Here is a 19654-nt window from a genome sequence, read left to right as displayed (position 1 = left end):
AGGATCCTAGGGAACCAGCCCTACCCTGGGCAGGGCAACAGTGCAGCCAGGACAACTGGGAAGTTCTCTGAAGGGAGTGCACATATGACCCAGTCTTGAGAGGGGATGAGGTAGGGCCAGGGTAAGAAGGGGGTGCAGAGAACCAGAGGAGGGGTTTGGATCTGATGTGATGTTATATGTAAATTTTCAGTGCCTCAAAAGAAGTAGCACTCGAATATAAATTTTCTCAGCAAGGCAATTTACTTCTATAGAAGGGTGCATCTCACAGATGGAGCAATGGCGAGCGCACACCTGGACAAGGTGGGGAAGGGCTTCTCATTCCTGATGCAGGTGGCCCTTGCTGCTGCGTCATTCCCCTACTGGCTAGGGTTGGCTCACACAGTCTAAACTAATTCCTATTGGCTATTTTAAAGAGAGCAGGGGTACAAGCTGGAGTGGCAGGGTAGGTAGTTTGGCAGGAAGATGGTTATGGAACAGGTTGGGGGAGCAGATGTGAACTACTGATCAGAACTGGCAGAAAAGTTGTTTACCAAAACTAGAGGTAAGGGGGTGCAGAGAACCAAGAAGTTAAACTTTAAAGGAGAGAATTAAAGAATAAGAGAGCTGAACATGCTGACATACTGATTCTTTGAAGAGAAACTTGGAGTTCACGATATCTAACAGCAGGAAGGATGGAAACTAGACAGGAGTGAAAGCAGGAGTGAGGCCAGACCAAGAGCTCCAGGGCTGGTGAATGAGGCAAGTGTAAGGACTGAAGGAGATTCAAAATCAGCAGCAGATAAATAATGGCAGACCTTAGCAGGATGGGGATGGAGAGACATGTGGGGTCCACAGCAGGCAGAAGAGGCTGATTCTGTAGGGCTTAGAGATGTGAGAGCTGGTGGGGGAGCAACAGGGGTCCAGGATGCCTCCAGGCTCCTAGCCCAGGGCACTAAGGTGACAGTACTGTCACCCCTGCCCCCAGCAGGGAGCCTGGAGGGGAACAAGCACTGTGGAAAGAAATGCTGAGCTCCCTTTCAGATATGCTGAGTCTGAAGTCCCAGTGAGGTGACCAGACGTGGACGTCCGATGAGGCACTCAGCAAAGGCTGCAGAGCAGACATGGGCGTGGACAAGGTCACCTGGGAACACTGGGAAGTGTGAGAAGAGAGAAGATCAGGGACAGAGCTGGGGTGACCCCGGTGTTTCAGAGGGCCCACAGAAGGATGCTGAAAGTAGGCGCAAGACAGGTGGAGACCCAGGATGCATCTGAGGGTGCTGTAAGGGGAAGCTGTGTGCACGCTGGGCGTTGGGGTGTCAGCCGCTCAGAGGCCACTGATGGAAACATCACCATGTTGGAAATGTCCCTTCGTTGATCAAACAAATGCTTCTTGTGCCAGGCACATCCCACTGTGTTTGGCAATAGCATCCCTGCAACAGCAAAAATATTTCCAGCTTGCACCTGTAATCCCAGCACCTTGGGAGGCCAAGGTGGGCAGATCACGAGGTCAGGAGTTCGAGACCAGCCCGGCCAGTATGGTGACACCCCGTCTTTACTAAAAATACAGAAATTAGCCAGGCATGTATTCCCAAGTATTCCCAGCTACTCGGAGGCTGAGGCAGAAGAATCACTTGAACCTGGGAGGTGGAAGTTGCAGTGAGCCGAGATCGCGCCATTGCACTACAGCCTGACGATAGAGTGCGACTCTGCCTCAAAGGAAAAAAAAAAAAAAGAAAAAAGAAAAAAAGATGTGCACATCACAGTGATATTTTGGTGGACAGTGTCCCGCAGCACAGCTCCCCACCTGCACACACGTTCGTAGAAAGTGTAACCTTGCGTGCTTTTTCATAAACAGGACTACGTGCGATGCTCTGAACTGCACTCCTACCACTCAGTTAGGGACGGGGCCTCTTTCTTGTGTCTGTCAATTTACATCTACTTCCCCACTTGCACCAGCTGTGCGGTGTTACACTGTCTTCCCATGTTACATTGTATTTGTGCTGAGCACTTAGGTTTGTGAGATTAATCCATTCCTGAGATCCACCCACATGGTGTGTGGCAACAGTGCGTTCACTCTGTCGCCGTGAAGATGGCATGATTTGTTCATTCATAGCATTGTTGGCTTTTGGGTGCTGTATTAGCAGGGTTCTCCAGAGAGACAGCACCAACAGTGTACACACACACACACACACACACACACACACACACGTACGGAGAAAGAGAGGAGAGAGAACGAGAGATTGAGCAAGTGTGAGAGTCAGAGAGGGGATTTGTTTTGGGAACTGGCTTAGATGATGGAGGCTGAGAAGTCCTAGGACCTTCTGTGCAAGCAGGAGAACCAGGGACGCCGATAGCGCGGCTTAGCCCAAGACAAAGTTCTCAGAACCAGGGAGGCAATGGTGTTGCTCTCAGTCTGAGGCCAAAGACCTGAGAACCTGGAGCTCTGACACCCAAGGCCAGGAGAAGACAGGTGTCCCAGGCCCTGAAGAGACAGCAGATGTGCCCTTCCTCCTCCTTTCTGTTCTATCTGGGCCCCCAGCTGATTGGATGGTGCCTGTTCACATTGGGTGAGGTGGATCTTCTTACTCAGTCCACGGATTCAAATTTCAATCTCTCCTGGAAACACCCTCACAGGCCACACCCAGAGAGGATGCTTTACTGGCCATGTGGTCATCCCTTCCCCTGTCAAGAGGACAGACAAAATCAACCATCACAGCTATTAATGCTTCCCAGACTGAGGAGGTCATCAGCAAATCCCTTGGCGATGAGGTGACTATGTCCTTAGAATAACCTAGATTGTGGTTTCCTGGATTCCAGTGTTTTTCCCTTTGTAACCTATGGCCATGCTGCAGTTACCGTGCTTGTAACTTTTTTTTTTTTTTTTTTTTTGAGACGGAGTTTCACTCTTGGCAACCTCTGCATCTCAGGTTCAAGGCATTCTCCTACCTCAGCCTCCCGCATAGCTGGGATTACAGGCACCTGCCACCATGCCTGACTAATTTTTGTGTTTTTAGTAGAGATGGAGTTTCAACACGTTGGCCAAGCTGGTCTTGAACTCCTGGCTTCAAGGGATCTACCTCCCTCGACCTCCAAAAGTGCTAGGATTATAGGTGTGGGCCACACCCAGCCACTTGTAACTTTTTACACTGTCACCCCGTCCTGCAGGGCTCTTCCATTTCCCATGTCCTGGAAGACACTGGGGTGCATCTGTCTTTGCTCCTCTGTTTGCAGAAAAGAAAATACATAGTTCTGATTTCATTTCATCCTCTTGAGTTGTTAATTAATAAAGATGCTTTTGAGGTATTTGCCAATTGTCTTGTTTAGAATAAATTCATTGATATTTTAATAGTTTGACGAGTTTCATTTCACAATTTGTTTTCCAGGTTCCATGGAGTGAAAGTCCCTGTTTTCATTGCAAGGGTTTTGACACATGCATAGTCATGTTGTCACCACACTATCCAGAGAACAAGCAGTTCCATCGCCCCCAAGATTCCCGCCTGCTGCTTCTCCGCAGCTTCTGTCCAACCCAAACCCGAGCACCCACTGATCCCTTCTCCATCCTGAGGGCTTCGCGTCTTCCAGGATGTGTTCTCAGTGAGATCACACAGTAAGTGGCCTTCTTCCCGACTCTGCCTTCTTTCTCGTAGCACAGTGTATTTGAAATTCAGCCACCTTGCTGCGTGTGTCCAGAGAGGTTCCTTTTGAGTGCTGAGCAGTGTTCACCGAAGGACATTCATTTGCGTTGTTTCCAGGCTTTGCAAATAGTGAATACACCTGCTATACACATTCAGACAAGTTTTAGTTTGAAGATAGGCTTTTTATTTATTTCGGTAAATACCTAGGTTGAATATATTAAGGATATGCTTAGTTTTATAAGAAACTGCCAAACTTTTCTTTTTTCAGAGCTGGAGTCTCGTGCGGTAGCCCAGGCTGGAGTGCAGTGGCACCGTCACGGCTCACTGCAGCCTCAAAATCCTGGGCCCAAGTGATCATCCCGCCTCAACCTGCCAAGTAGCTGGGACTCACGGGCATGTACCACCATGCCTGGCTTATTCTTTTTTTTAATTTTGTATTTTAGAGACGGGGGTCTCACTGTGTTGACCAGACTGGTCTCAAATTCCTGGCCTCAAGGCATCCTCCTGCCTCAGCCTCCCAGTTAGCTGAGACTATAGTCACAAGCCACCATATCTGGCGATTACACCTTCAATTCATCTGAAATTTAATTTGCTATGAGAAGTGGGCTAGAGATTTAGCTACATTTTGCAAAAATTGCTAGGCTTGTACTGCAACACCATACATTGAATAGTCCTCTTCTCTATACATTTTTAAAAGCATATTTATGGCCGGGCTCAGTGGCGCACGCCTGTAATCCCAGCACTCTGGGAGGCCGAAGCAGGTGGATCACGAGGTCAGAGTTCAAGACTAGACTGGCCAACATGGTGAAACCCTGCCTCTCCTAAAAAATACAAAATTTAGCTGGGCATGGTGGCTCATGCCTGTAACCCCAGCTACTTGGGAGGCTGAGGCAGGAGAATTGCTTGAACCGGGACCGCAGGAGTGGGAGGTTGCAGTGAACCGAGACAGCGCCACTACACTCCAGCCTGGGCTACAGAGTGAGACTCCATCTCAAAAAAAAAAAAAAAAAAGAAAAAAAGAAAGAAAAGAAAAGCATATTTATGATTGCTAAATTTCCTCCCAGGTTCCCTCCCTCCCTCCCTCCTGCCTTCCTTTGCTTAAAGCATACTGAGCGCATACCAAGGGCCGGGCTCCGTCTAAGTGCTGCAGATCCGGGTGAACAGAAGCAAGCTAACAAGTTTCGTCATTGTTGTTGTTTTGAGACAGGGTCTAGAAAGAACATGGCTGTGAGCACATCCAGCGCAGATATCCTGGTTAAAGCACGAGGACACAGAATGCACTACGTGCCTGTGAGCGTGTCTAACGGTTACACAGGACAGGGCTTAAGAAGAGTTATTAGCAAAAAGCAAGAAGGCTTTGAAGAAAGTCTTCAAAACAAATGATTATTTCTAACATGTATTATTACTCTTCTTCAACAAGAAGGGAGACTTTGAAGAGGAACTTTCTACTTTCTACACCCAGCCTGGTCTTGAACTCCTAGGCTGGAGCAATCCTCTAGTCTTGGCCTCCCAAAGTGCTGGGATTACAGGTGTGAGCCACTACCCCTGGCCTGAGAGAGTTAAAATGTACGGGTTGACAAGATACTCCAAAGCACACGGCACTGGCAGGCAGGTCATATTTCAGCTTTGCTGTAAACGTTGAGAGTCAAGGAGGCATGGTGGGAATGGAAAACAGAGGAAAGAGCCTGGCATCCAGAAAAGGGCACGGAATGCAGGCAGTGAGTAGGCTGGTTCCATTTCCGATGGGGCGATTGCTCTATCAGTCTATTTCTGTGCCTGTTACACACTTGGTAATTACGGTAGCTTCTCGGTATATTGAAGTTTGAACAGGGCAGGTCTCCTTTGCCGGTCTTTTCGAAGGTTTTTCTTGCTATTTTAAAGTCAAGTTTTATTGGTGCAGCATATCTATAAAAAATGCATAAATCGTAAGTGCACGTCCTGCTGAATTTTCACAAAGTGAACACACCCATGTGAGCAGACGCAGATCAGGAAACAGAGCACTCAGCACCGAGAGCTTTCCCTCATGTTCTCCCCAAGTCCCACCTGCCGACACTATAGACTGGGTTTGCCTGTTACTCAGCCTTCTGTAAATGCGATTTTACAGAACCTTCCTGTACAACCCATAAAGCTTCTTTTGCTTAAAACGGTAACAGTGAGATGAATCCCGCTTCTGCGTGTAGCAACAGTTCCTTCGTCTTTATTGCTGAGCAGTGTTTCATCCTTGTACTCTTTCATTTCACCATCGATGGAGCTTTGGGGGACGCTTCAGTTCATCCAGGGTGTGTTAGATAAACTGGGTGGCTTAAACAGCAAATATTTTCTTCTGGTAGTTCTGGATGCTGAGAAGTCCAATCCGCAGGTGCTGGCAGATTCTGTGTCTGGTGAGGCCCGGCTTCGTGGTTCACAGATGGCGTCTTCTCTCTGTGTCTCCCACACATGGTGGAGAGCAGAAGTGAGCTCTCTCAGACTCTTATAAGGGCTGGAATCCCATTCTCAGCTCCACTCTTAGGACCTCAACAAATCCTAATGACCTAACAAAGACCCCAGCTCCTAAAGCTACCACATTAGGGGGTAGGAGTTCAACATATGAATTTTGGGTGAACACCAGTAATCAGTCCATAACAGGTGGTTTCCGGTTTTGCCACACAATGAATGCTATGTGCCTTTCTTTATCTTTTTATTTTTATTTATTTATTTTTTAGACAGACTTTCGCTCTGTCGCCCAGGCTGGAGTGTCTCCCAGGAGTTGGAGACCAGCTTGGCAAACATGGTAAAACCCCATCTCTACTAAATATACAAAAATTAGCCAACTATGGTGGTGGGTGTCTGTAATTCTAGCTATTTGGGAGGCCGAGGCAGGAGAATCACTTGAACTTGGAAGCAGAGGTTGCAGGGAGCCAAGATCACACCACTGCACTCCAGCCTGGGTGACAGACAAGACTGACTCAAAAGCAAGGCCAGGTATCCCGTGTAATCTACCTGGAACCACACCTGGCAAGAAGTTCCTTTTTGCTCATTTAACTCTCTCAGCAAGATGGTGCTGCTTCCACTTCCATTTTGGGTATGAAAATGGAGAAAAAGGGGGGATAGAGAACTTGCCTAGATCAAGCAGTTCATAGGTGGTGGAGCTGGGATTTGAAAGGGCAGTTTGGCGCCACAGTCCCTGCTCTTAACCCCAACTTAGGCTTGTTTTTTGTTCATTCTACTCTTTGCTTTTCTGTTCCTCAGCAAGGTTTTTAGTTTGTTTTTTCCTTACAGTCTAGGAATATTCTCATTGTATTTGTCTTGGCATATTTTTCCTTTTGTCTTGTTAATACCGGGGGTTATGGTTTTATTTTTCTTTGTATTTCTCATGTGTTGTTCGTGTGAGGAAAAGCTAGTGCTTTCAAAGAGTCTCCTTATCAAACTCCACAAACTTTCAGTTTCGGTTTATTTCCTTTGGTTTTTAATCAAGAAAATTGTAGCACCTCCCCAAATGGTAAAGTTGCCTCCTCTTTCCCAATGCTTACTCTCCTTGTTTGATTTTCTCGTTCGATGGCATTGGCTAGCATTTCAGAGAAATGGTAAGTTCTGGTACAGTCAGCAGCCTCACAGTTCTGGTTCCTGAACCGAATGAGGGCAATTCCGCATTTTATATTGAACACGGTTCTGGTTTGAAATGCAAAATTGAATGATATTAAAAATATTCTCATCCAACATAATTTCTTTTTTAACCAAGACATTTTATTTGATCAATATCGCTAATATTGAAATATTCTAGCATTGCTCAGGTAAGCCTTGTTTAATCATGGTGTGCTGTCTTTGTAAAGCCATGGTGTATTCTGTCTGTGGATCATTTTAAAAGCTTTGCAGCCAGGTGCAGTGGCTCACGCTGGTAACCACAGACTGGGCAACAGAGCAAGACTCCATTTAAAAAAAAAAAAAAAGTTTTTTTTTTTTTTCTTATTTCCTTGCTTGTCCAAAAAACTTCAAGGGTTTGTGAGCTGGTTATAATGGGATCTTCTGATATGTTTCTTTCTTTCTTATTTTTGTTTTGTTTTGAGACAGTTTCCCCTCTGTTGCCCAAGCTGGAGTGCAGTGGCATGATATCGGTTCACTGAAACCTCTACCTCCCCGGGTTCAAGCGATTCTCATGCTTCAGCCTCCTGAGTAGTTGAGATTACCAGCATGTACCACCATGCCAGGCTAATTTTTGTGCTTTTAGTAGAGACAGGGTTTCACTGGGTTGGCCAGGCTGGTCTAGAACCCCTGACCTCAAGTGATCTGCCCACCTCGGTCTCCCAAAGTGCTAGAATTACAGGCATGAGCTACTGCGCCCGGCCCACCAGACAGTTCTTAATATAACAGTGACCCCTGACCACAGTTTCACTATCTGTGGTCTCAGTTACCCCAGGTCAACTGAGGTATGGAAATATTAAGTGGAAAATTTCATCAATAAACAATTAGTAAGTTTTAAACTGCGTGGTGTCTTGAGCGGCGTGATAAAACCTCCCGCTCCCGGCATCCGGCCCCATCCCACCCTGGATGTGAAGCATCACTTTGTCCGGAGACTCCACGCAGCATATGCCACTCACCTGTCTGGATCATGAGATAGAAAAATAATGTATATCAGGGTCAGTACTGTCCACAGTTTCAGGCATCCAGTGAGGGTCTTGGAATGTATCCTCTGTGGATAAGCAAGGGCACTACATTATTTTGGGTTTTCCCACCACTCTGGTTGGAACAAGGACTCGGATGCAGGCTCCCCTATTTGAGAGTTGATGCCAGGGAGCAGGAGTGAGGGAGCAGTGGAAGGGAGATGTACATGGAGGACATCTCCCCATACAGGTGTTTTGTCCTGCCCCCTGCTGTAAGCAACGAAGGCTCCAAAGGCCCTTCCTAAAAGCTGCACAATGAGCCCCAGCAGGACTGCTCACCTGCGGGTGGAGGCAGGACAGCTCCCCGCCCCCCCCACACCCCTAGCCTCCCAGCTCTGCTTCCGCAAGGACTGGGAGTGGCCCCTCAGGGACTAACTCCTCCACTCTACAGGATGCCCTGCACCACCACCCCAGGCTGGGAGAAGGTGGAAGACACCCTTGTTCTGGCCTCAGGGGAAGAGCACATGGCCTGGCTGGGTAGCCCGGCAGAGCCTGTCCTGCAGCCTCCCCTCCTGCCTGCTGCTCCCCACATCCTCCTGCTCCAGGGCAGCAGGAAAAGCTCCAAACCATCCCCTCTCATCAGCTCAGATTCCAGGAGAAACAAACTCTCCTTCTACTCTCCTAGGTAGCAGCCCAGACGCTTATGGTCAAAGTCCCAGGATGCTTTTCTGAGCAGATCCATCCACGTAAGCTCATGGAAAATGAATGGAGAGGAATAAAAAAGTCCACAGGAAGCTACAGAGGTGAGACATGAGAGGCGCTTCTGCACAGGAGTTAGAGGACTTGTAGAATCTGTGAATCCTTACAGCCTCAGGTTTATGTGATTGAGTTAGACATTGTCATGAAATTTCAGAGAAACTAGTGAATTTTCCAGTGTTTGACATGGGAGGGAACAGGAGAGAAGTGGATCTCTTCCTGTCATGGAAAACAAGTAGAAAACAATGCCAAAAGCATGGGAGAATGTGACAGGGACAAGGGGATGTGGTGGACTGGCTGGCCAGAGCACCTACCTTTACCTGTGTACACCTGCCTTCACCTGGCTTCACCTGTGTGTGCCTGCCTGCGTGGCTCTGACCTCATGCCCTTGAGTAAGTCTCCTCCCCTCCTCGGATCTCAGCTTCCCACCTGTTAAATAACAGGGTTGCCTTGGGTTAGGCCACGTTCTCCTCAGGCTGTCTGAGAACCTTTCTGTGAAGATGTGCTGGCCTCCTGCTATCACTACATAAGCCCAAACCCAGGAGCTTCTCTGGGAGAGAGGGACAGCTGCTGAAGGCAGTGAGCCTCTGGGTTCATCTAAGCCGCAAAATATTTATAATGTTTTCCCCAGGACCAAAAACGGTGGTTATGTCTCACATCCCTGAGGGTACGGTGCCCCAGTTTCCAGTCCTCTGTAAAACAGTTGCTCTTCCCACAAAGTCCTGGCGTGTTCAGGGAGGCACAGCAGGCACTCCACAAATGTGGCTGATGGTCTCATGGTTCAGGTCGGACAAGAAAAAAGAGATGATGATCAGATGGAAAACCTTACGCCTTTCTGCAAAACCTGGCGAATCCAGGAAGGCAGTTTCCAGAAATAAAACCAAGGGGTTCTGGAACCAAGAAGCCAGGAGGGTCAGGTCTCCTCTTCCTAAACTGAACCTAAAACATGGCACTTGGTGGTTTGGGTGGCTCAGCAGAAATGAGAAGCCCGAAAGAAGTCCTACTTCAAATGGGCAGTGGGGGTCGGTGTTCCCCTCAATCTGAGATGCCCGCTCAGGGCCTTCAGGTGTAAATACAGAGTGTTTACTGATCCTGAACCTTTTCATAAGAGGCTTGTTTTTTTTTTTTTTTTTTGCTGCCAATATTTTTAGTTGATACCTAATTGTAGTAAATATTTAAGGGGTCCAGTGTGAGATTTTGATACATGTATACAATGTGTAATGATCGAATCAGGGAAATTAGTATATCCATCACCTCTCACCTTTATTTTCCTTGTGGTGGGATCACAAGAGGTTTTTACAGACTTGAAGGGTGTTGCTTCATTGGCGCGCAAGGCTGAACTGGATATCTCTAAACAGACACAAAGAAACTGGGGCGGAAGCAGGATGCTGTCTTTAAAATGCCGAATGCTGGGGCTCTCACACAGTGCTCTTGTTGGCTAACAAACAGGTCAGAAGGACTGGAGGGGGATGGCCCAAGGGGTGTGCACTTGGGTGGAAGGCTGGCCGAGGCCTGCATCCCTAGGGAAGTATTTCTCAGAGACAGCAGAATGGCATCCGTCTTAAACCTTGCACGGAGCTATCAGAAAAGTGTTCACAGCTGAACTGTGACCAGCAGCAGTGGGGGGGTCTAGAAACCTAGGAAGGGGCGTTCTGGGGCTGGGAATCTGGTGAAAGGAGGGAACTATCTTAAGATTAGGTGTTTGAGCTGGGTTTGCAGGGTAAATATACCACTGATTCAGATGACTTGCCTTCTTTGGGGTGGAGGGTACTGACAGGCATTGTGGAAAGATGGAGCTCCACCCCCACTCCCTGCCACCCAGGTCTTGCGCCTGCCACTGGTGAACCCAAAGAACATCCGATTGTCCTGCCGACCCCTCTCCCGGGAGCCCCAGCTTCCATGCCAAAGAAAGGATGCCTGCAGGATCCTGCCAGGGCGACCTTCTTCCTGTTTGGGGATTATTATTATTTGATTGATTGCCTCCTTTATTTATTTGACAAAATATTTTGTCAAGTCTATGCTTAAGAAGGCAGCTGCCCCAAGGAGTTACAATATTTACTCCCCGAGTGTTCTGAAATATTCAGGCCCCAAACACAACTTTTTTTTTTTTTTTTAAACCTAAGTGCTTTTAAAGACTTCTTTGAAATGTGGGACAATTATGCAAGCAGAAAAAAAAAAAGTATCTAGAGCAAATATTTAACTTTGCCTTTGGTATGTTGAAGTCACCAGCCCATGCAAACCTCCCAGGCATGTCCTGTTAGACACACACACACACACTCTCTCTCTATGTGGGGGGCACAGTTTGGGGGTTCCGTAATGTCAAACTTCAGGGTTCTGGAGGCAGTTCTCCACGGCTTGGACTCTGATCCCCACCCGCCCCTTCCAGAATATTGGAAAACCCAGAACACAGAGACCTCAAGAGCTTACTCAGAAGTAGGCAGCTTGTACTGGGGGAAATTCCCAGTGAATGATTAAGGTCTTGAGAAAATCTATCAGCCGATGGCTCACACATCAGATCAGGGAGGAGTAAATCAACCCGGCCACAGCTCAGAGCTCAGGACCTGCCCCTTCGGGCTTCGGCAAACCTAGCAATCCGGAGGCCTGGATAATAACAGCATGCCTGGGAGTCTCCGGAGGGTGCCTTTTGCCTCTGGGATTCGCCCGAGCCCTTGGCTTCTGTTCTCCCCGCCCCACCCCCCAGCTTTTCTTGGCTTGGAGGGCAGCTGGCGGAGACCTCGTGGTGCACCCCTGGGAGGAAGGCGCCCCAGACCTGGCGGCCTGGGCAGCAGACGCCGGCATTTTACCCGGGTACAAAGTTTTCATTTGCTCTGCAAACGTTTTGATGTGCAGTCGGCCTCTATTTCCGAATCCTATTATTATAAATACTCTGTGGCGGTAGCCAGCTGCGTTCAGGATAATCGCGCACACCGGACTTTACAAAATTCAGGGACTTTCTCCTCGGCCGGGTTCGGCCGGGGAGGGGGAGGTGCGTGGGCCACGCAGCCCGGGGCGGGGCGGAGGCGGCCTGGACGCCCCGCGATCTCCCGGGGTTGCCACAACAGACCCCACGCGCGCGCCCGAGCCGGTGCCGCGGGCGGGAGCGGGAGCGGGAGCGGGAGCTGGAGCGGGGCCGGGGCGGGGGGCTGGGGCTGGTCGCCCGCGGGTCCTGGGCAGCGCGCGTCCTTTCGGTAGCGAGAGGGCCCTTCCCCCACCCTCGCCGGGGCCTACACCGGCGGGGCCGAGCCGCCCTTCGGGGGATCCCGGGCCGCTGGCGGCAGTGCGGGGCGGGGCCGGGTCCTTCCCCACCCCCTGCACCTGAGCGGCGGCCGCGGCTCCCGCGCTCTGGCGGGCTGGGCGCGGCGCCGCGGGAGCCAGGTGTGCGCGGACTCCAGCGCTCCCGGGGGGCTCGGACCCGCCCCTGACTCGCGAAGCAGCTGCCCCAGCCAGGTAAGGCTGCGGATGGGGAGGACGGGAGGGGGCCCTTGGGCACCCGGCCCTCCTCACTGACGGCGTTTTGGGTGCGTCTCGATTCCAAGAGCACCAACTACCGGGTAAGCGCAGTCCTGGACCCAGAGAGGCTGGAGAAGCGGGTGCTGGAGGGAGGGAGCAGCGTGTCCAGGTGGGGGTCGATTCTCGATAGCGAGCCCCTCCCCCCGCGCGCCTTCCTTCCGGGGCAGGGGCCGGTGTGGAAAGCTTTGGCATCGGCGTGGGCGCAGCGCGCAGGAGCCCCCGCCTAGTCCCCTGCGTGCACGGACCCGGTGGTCTCCGGCGTGTCCTGTCCCTTTTTCTGGGACAGAGCGTGTGGTGCGATCTCCGCCGCGCTCCTGAGGTCTCCTCGCCCCAGGTCGCCGCCCGCCAGCCCTAGGACCCGGGCTAGAGAGCCCAGCCGAGGAGCCGGTGCGGGGCCGCCAGGTGGCGCGCGGAGGCGGGGACCCGAGCCGCGGCCTCCCGGTCCCCGGAGACCCCGCTGCGGTCACCGTGGCCCCGCACCCAGCTCCCATCCAGGCGCGCGCGGCTGCAGCAGCTGTCGCGGAGAGTCCGGGGCCGGCGCGCCTGGTGCGGGCCCGGGGCTGGCGGGTCCGGCGCTCATGGCCCGGGGGTCGCGCGGAGCCACCGCCGGGTGCCCGACCCCCGTCCGCCGGGCTCGCCAGCTGGGATAGGGAGACCCGGCGGGCGCAGCCCGGCCGCTGCCGTCCGTGAATTATGCAGGAAGCTGGCACTGGCGCGCGCGACTTGATCAAGTTTCCCTGGCAACTTTCGCCCGGGCATCCCTCCTCCCCGGCGGCCCGGCAGCTCCGCCCGCGCAGCCAGCGGCCCCGGCGCCTCCGCCAGGCGGCCCCGGCCCCGGGCGTCAGGCGCGGGGAGCGCTCCCGGAGACGCCGACAGCGCACTCGTCACCGGGGCTGGGGCCGCCGGACTGAGCCAGCAGGTGCGACCACCGCAGCGGGCTTCGCCGCCCGGGTTGGGGAGGGGGTGCGGGGGCCGCGGTGGACCTCGCCGCCCGTGTTCTGGGACTTTGGGGCGGGTGGGGGGTGGGGCGCAGCGCGGCGCTCTCCAGGCGGGTCTGCGTGCGGACACCCTGCTCGAGGTGAGTGGGCGCGCGGGCGAGGTTCGTCTTTCCCTGGGGCCAGGGAACCCAGAGGGAGAAAGGGTGGTGCAGGTGACCCTGGGTTTTCGCCGCCGAGCTTTTAAGGGGGCTCGGGGCTCCTGGGTATGCGAAGGCGCTCCGGCCGGGCAGGTGAGGGGATTCAAGTGTGGGGGTTCAAGTAGGGCCCTCGGCGTGGCGGGGGGCTGGCAGCTTCGGGCAAGGTCCTGGGCGTCCTCAGAGGCCATCCGAAAATAAAGTGGTTTTCGGGTGGAAATTCGAGGTAGTAAATTGGATAGTTGCGTGACCTCTTTTTCGTTTGAAACTCAAGTTCTAACATTAATGAGGCCAATCAGCTAATTAAGCTTCCAGATCCAGAGAGGTGATTTCGAAGTCCCCCGGTGGGGGTGGGCGGTTTGCTCTCTACCTGGAATGTGACCCTCGATTTTGCAGACCCAGACAGGGAAGTTCTCCCCTGGAAAAGGACCTGGCCCATTCAGCCTTGACCCCGGTGCTCCGCGGTCCGCTTCACATAATTAGTGACGCCCTACTATGCGCCAGGCACCTAGCCTGGCGCCCCGGTGGTTTCAGCAGGTCCAGAGCAGCCCCCGGGCCAACTGCGTCTGGAGTTTTCCCACTACTTGTGGGTTGGAAACAAGTTTGAGGGTCATAAAAGGGTTGAGCCTGCAGGAGCGGAGTGAGGGGAGCCAGCTGGGCCGGCTCTGGGATCAGTGTTAATTGTGGGGAAAGCCGCTGTTTGCTCTCACGGCGGGGATTGGTAGGTAAGAGCTGTGGGTTTCTCTGCCGGCGGTCACAGTGTCCTCTAATGGGGCTTGAGGGAGACCCTTGTCCTCAGAGGAACCCAGGTGTACCAGTAGTGCCTGGAAGATCCAGCTCCTGGGGGGCACTGGCTATAAGGCCTTTGATTGTTACCTCACCCAGGAACTCCCTGTTTTCCTGGAAGGAAGAATTGGGTGGAAAGCTTGGTGCTGCTTTGGGTCCCTTTGGAAGGAGGTTGGAATTCAAGTATCAAAGGTGACTCTATGAGTAGGTGATTTTGCCCATAAAGATGGTTCCAGTGGGCTGGGTTGATGGCACTGGGCTGCTTTTAACCAGTTAGATGCCCCCAGCGAAGGGGGGCTCTATGTGAGGGTTCTTTGTGCCTACCATCTCCAAGTAGTCTGCTCTAGAAAGCCCTATTCCGATTCGGGTGAGTTTCAAGGAGATTTTCGTTCATTTCTTTATTCAGGTGCTTGGGGTTGTGTGCAGGGCCCCTACTGGCTTCCAGCCATCTTGGTCTAGGCCGGGGGCTGGGGAGCCAGGTGATACCAGATGTGAGTGCTGCCCAGAGGAAGGTAAAGGGATTTCGAGACCGCATTGCATTTTATATTTCATCAGCGATGAGGAAAAGGATGGGAGAGAAAAACGGGCCAGGAATTGACCAATATACAGGAACACACTCCTAAAAATGGCTTTTTATAGGAAGGCAGTGTTTTCACATACTTGCCTTATTTCCAGAAATGTAGCAGAGTTGCAGATGAGAGACTCTGGCGTCCTTGTGGGACCTGATAAGGGATGGGCACTTTTCTAGAGTGGGGTTCAGCTTGGGTGCCGCTGTGGGGCCCGAGCTCGTGCCTCTAAAGGAGTTCTGGGACGACACCTGAGGTCTCACACATGCCTGGGGTCACTCACCTGCCTGGGGTCACTCACCTGCCTGGGGTCTCTCACATGCCTGGGGTCTCTCACCTGCCTGGGGTCTCTCACCTGCCTGGGGTCTCTCACCTGCCTGGGGTCACTCACCTGCCTGGGGTCACTCACCTGCCTGGGGTCTCTCACCTGCCTGGGGTCTCTCACCTGCCTGAGGTCTCACACATGCCTGGGGTCACTCACCTGCCTGGGGTCACTCACCTGCCTGGGGTCTCTCACCTGCCTGGGGTCTCTCACCTGCCTGGAAATCCAACCTCCTGCTTTGTAAACTCCAGGAGGAGCTTTCACCTGGGGGCAGCCTGGAGGGTGTGGCTGAGAAAAGCTGGTGGAAATGGACGCCTCAGCCTCTTCAGGAGCCTCCAGGTGTCCTGTAACTGGGACTGTGAGCTTCAGGGAAGGACCCTGAAGGTTCTTCTTTCATCCCCGTGACCCCCAGCAAATTTCCTGACCCTCTCAGTTTCTACAGGAGGGGAATTTGTGGAAGGAAGGGGAGGAGAATGGAGGATAGCTGGAAACAAAGGCTGGCCTTTCATCTCTGGAGCGACCCGGTCTTGCCATTCACCTGGGCACTGGGAGAATGAATCACTTGTTGAGAGACTGGGTACATATTTAGTGCAGGGGTTGGAGTCTGCAGCCCCCTGGGGCTGAGTGACCTTTGTGACTTGGCCACTGCACCTAACCTCCCACCCAAAATGAGAGACCTGTCATTCTCTGATGGCCAGAGGTGATTTAGGATGTGTTTCTTTCCGCATGAATAACCATCTGAGGGCCTGCCGCCTCATCCAGGCCTGGACCGGCAGCAAGGGCTGCCTCAGGGAGCTTCCAGGCTCATGGGGAGGAAGAGGCGCCACCAGACAGGGGTTGTGATGGAGGTGACCGCTGAGTGCTGCAGGGCATAGAAAGGGTCCCAGGCCCACTGTGGGGTGGGGGTATGCAGACTCCTGGAGGAGGTCCCGGCTGTTTGAAGGCATCCTCCTGGGACTGAACATGGGCCCTTGGCAGAATCCCAGGGTGGGGACAGAGCACAGCACCCGCTAATAACAGCAGCTGCAGTGAGGGTAGTGAGACTCTCACCGGGCATTTTCCTTGTGGTTGGTATTAGTGCCATATTCTTGCTATTTATTCTCTCATTCAATGTCACAGAAGTCCCAGGAGCCAGCTCCGATTCATTACGATTCCCATTTCACAGATCAGGAGCCTGAGGCTCAGAGGAGTGAAGCCGCTTGCCTTAGCCCACACAGCTAGTGGGTAGGGGAGCCCTTGACCCCACAAACACGGCGGGTAAATGCATGCCACCCAGCTAGACAAGCAGCCAGGCAGCCGTTGGAAAATTAGACTTCTCGCTCCGTGCTGTGAAATAGCGCTGCGGTCAGCAGGTGAAAACCAGCTTCTGATCAGACTTCTTGATGTGCTGCACGTTTTCCGTTGTTGAAAGCAGATTCAAGGACTGGTCTGATGCTGCTGATGGACAGCTGTCTCCTTGGCTGTGGTGCCAGTACTGACGCTGGGCTTTAGGGTACAGGTGCCTCTGACACGAGCCTTCCCTGCATTCGAGGGTTTCCAGTCTTCGCAAGGCAGAGGAGGATGGGCCTGTGCCTGGTACGCAGAGCCTGCCCTGTGTTTAGGGACCATAGCCTGGGTTTCTCTGGATGCAGGTACCTGGGGGATGGGCTGGCTGAAATGCAGCCTGCTCCCTGGGAAATTAAGCTCTTAAAAGCCTGTGGGGCCGCCAGGAGTTTGGGCAGCAGCAGGGACACGCTGGGCTCCCCTGATTGGCTGCCAGATGTCATTGCTGAACCCCAAGCTGCACCAGAGCACGACTGGGGACGGTGTTTGAAAATTGTCCTTGCTGGGCATGGTCGCTGTTCTGGGGTTAGCTCAATGAGGGGCATGTGAGTGGAGTTAGGCCACAAACTCCCAATCTGAGGTTGCAGATTCCAGATGGTGGGATGCAGGACTCCTGGCCCCCCTCCCAGAAATCCTGATGCAGTAGAAAGACAGCACTGCAGTCCCCCCAGAGGGAGAGGAAGAACAGTGGGGGCAGCTGGACTTAGAAAGGCCGCACCGGAGACCCCCCAGGAGGTGTGAATTAGAGGTGATAAGCCTCACAGCCTGGCCAGGCCCCGCTGCTTCCATTTTTTTCCCCTCTCCCTAAAAGTGTTATTTTAAAAAAGCAGTTTATCCTCTCGTACATTTTCTGCAACAATTTCTTATGAGAAATTCAAATATCCAGCAAAGCTGAAAGAATTGCCAGTGAACTTTCAGATTCTGCCATTAATCATTTACCAGGCTTCTCACACGTTTTACCGTCAACATCTAACATTTTTCTTTTTTTTTTTTTTTTCCCCCCGGAGGTGGAGTTTCGCTCTTGTTACCCAGGCTGGAGTGCAATGGCGCGATCTCAGCTCACCGCAACCTCCGCCTCCTGGGTTCAGGCAATTCTCCTGCCTCAGTCTCCTGAGTAGCTGGGATTACAGGGACACGCCACCAGGCCCAGCTAATTTTTCTTATATATTTAGTAGAGACAGGGTTTCACCATGTTGACCAGGATGGTCTCGATCTCTTGACCTTGTGATCCACCCGCCTCAGCCTCCCAAAGGGATTACAGGCTTGAGCCACGGCGCCTGGCCTAACATTTTTCTTCATGGGTTTAAATACTGGTAAAGGCTACGGTACCTCTGTGAGGTAAACACCGATATTTTAAAAGTAGCTGTTGGCTAACTCTTGACTCACTGTGATATAAACCCATCGTGACTCCATATCCACTTTTCCTTCACAGATACGGAAGTGAGTGTTAGGAGATTTTCATCATTATTTTTTCTTCTTGAATTTATGCAGCCACTTCCCCAAAGAGTTATATCCTAATGTAATAGACTTTTATACTCATGGGTCGTTTATTAATCAACCTAGCATACTTCTCTGCATGAAAAATATACATAAATTGACTTTCATGAAATTTCCTGTGACCTCAAGTTGCTAAGTACTTAAAAAATTACTTCTGAATAGAAAAAGCTGTACAGTCATTGCTGAGGCACAGTTGGTCAAAAACTATAAATATATTACAGATTTTGAGAGATGGGATGGGGAAATGTTGCTGGCACTGCACCCCTGAGTGACAAAGCAGTGGGTCTCTTTGGGATTTTTTTTTTTTTTTTTGAGATGGAGTTTCACTCTTGTTGCCCTGGCTGGAGTGCAATGGCACAATCTCGGCTCACCGCGACCTCCGCCTCCTGGGTTCAAGCAATTCTCCTGCCTCAGCCTCCCGAGTAGCTGGGACTCCAGGCACACGCCACCATGCCCAGCTAATTTTTTTTTTTTTGTGTGTATTTTTTAGTAGAGACGGCGTTTCACCATGTTGACCAGGATGGTCTCAATCTCTTGAACTCGTGATCCACCCGCCTCGGCCTCCCAAAGTGCTGGGATAACAGGCTTGAGCCACCGCGCCCGGCCCGTCTTTGGGGTTTTAATTGATGCCCAGCTTCCTGAGCCCTTTCGTTAGGTGTCCGGAGGGCTCTTCACCTGGAGCTGCACCCCCGCCTTGCCAGCTTCCTGGGGATAGCAATGCCTTTGTGATGTAAAAATCTCAGGGATGTTGGGGAGGAAGGTGGGAAAGGGGACCGGAGGCCTTTCTCCCCTGAGCGATTTCAGGAAAGACTTCTTTACCCTCCATGCTCAGTTGGGTCCACTTGCAAAGGGTCCTTGCACCTCATTTTGAGACCCCCCTGCAGGGGAGAAGATTTGAGTTCACAAGATTACACCGCACTCGGGGTCCCGCAGGTGTTTCTTACCTGGGAACAGTGGTGATACCCAGGTGAAGGCAGTGACAGGCGATACCCGCTGTGAGCTCTGGCCACCGCCAGGCTTGCCACCTCCCTGCAGGCTTGGGGATGTCCTGCCCCACGTTGTCCTCGCTCTGGCTCATCAGTCCCCTCCTCTAGAAGAATCCAGAGTCAGTGCCTATAGTCCTCGTTGGGGTAGGGAAGGGCCAAGAGTCTGGACAGCTGGCAGCCTGACCCCTGGTCCACTGGGGTGGGTCCTGGGAGGCTTAGGGCCCAGGGAATGGGGTGCAGGGCCTCCTGGGTTTCCAGGCCTGGAGCGGATTCAGATTTCTGGGCTCCTGGGACGTGGGAAATGAGCCTCTGAGCCTATCTTTCCTGAAAATCCTGGCCTGGATTCCTTTCCTGGGGAGAAGGCAGGCTTCCTGGGGAGTAGCAGGGGATGCTTCTGCCTCAGCTGTATCCCTGAGAGCACAGGGCTCGGCCGCTCCTGTCCACCTGCCACAAATGTCCCTGGGATGAAGAATCTGCTCCACTCCCTGCTTCCTGTGCAGGGCCTGCACACTGGAGCTGTTTGCCTCTGGTCCAGCCGGCTCCTGTCTGACGCCTCCTCACCAGGTGGCCAGGTCCTCAGGAGAA

At 52.4% G+C, this 19654-nt stretch overlaps 1 protein-coding gene across 23 annotated transcripts in view; it reads left to right on the top strand.

Moving 5' to 3' along the window:
- Positions 1-11518: 11518 nt before the first annotated feature.
- The window catches only part of SHANK2 (SH3 and multiple ankyrin repeat domains 2), a 720394-nt gene continuing 712258 nt past the window's right edge, over positions 11519-19654 (top strand). For 16 of the 23 annotated variants that reach the window (XM_078341739.1, XM_078341735.1, XM_078341733.1 and 13 more), the window contains exon 1: positions 12295-12394. The gene's annotated coding sequence lies outside the window, so the exon portion shown is untranslated. Of the gene's footprint in view, positions 11756-12294; positions 12499-12904; positions 13377-19654 lie in introns of those variants that run through there. The other 7 variants (XM_078341737.1, XM_078341726.1, XM_078341719.1 and 4 more) reach the window with 3 other exon arrangements.

Source organism: Callithrix jacchus, chromosome 10, assembly GCF_049354715.1.
Source record: "Callithrix jacchus isolate 240 chromosome 10, calJac240_pri, whole genome shotgun sequence".
Classification (NCBI taxonomy): Eukaryota; Metazoa; Chordata; class Mammalia; order Primates; family Cebidae; genus Callithrix; species Callithrix jacchus.
The sequence above is the reverse complement of the archived record's forward strand: the minus strand, read 5'-3'. Positions and strand labels throughout refer to the sequence as shown.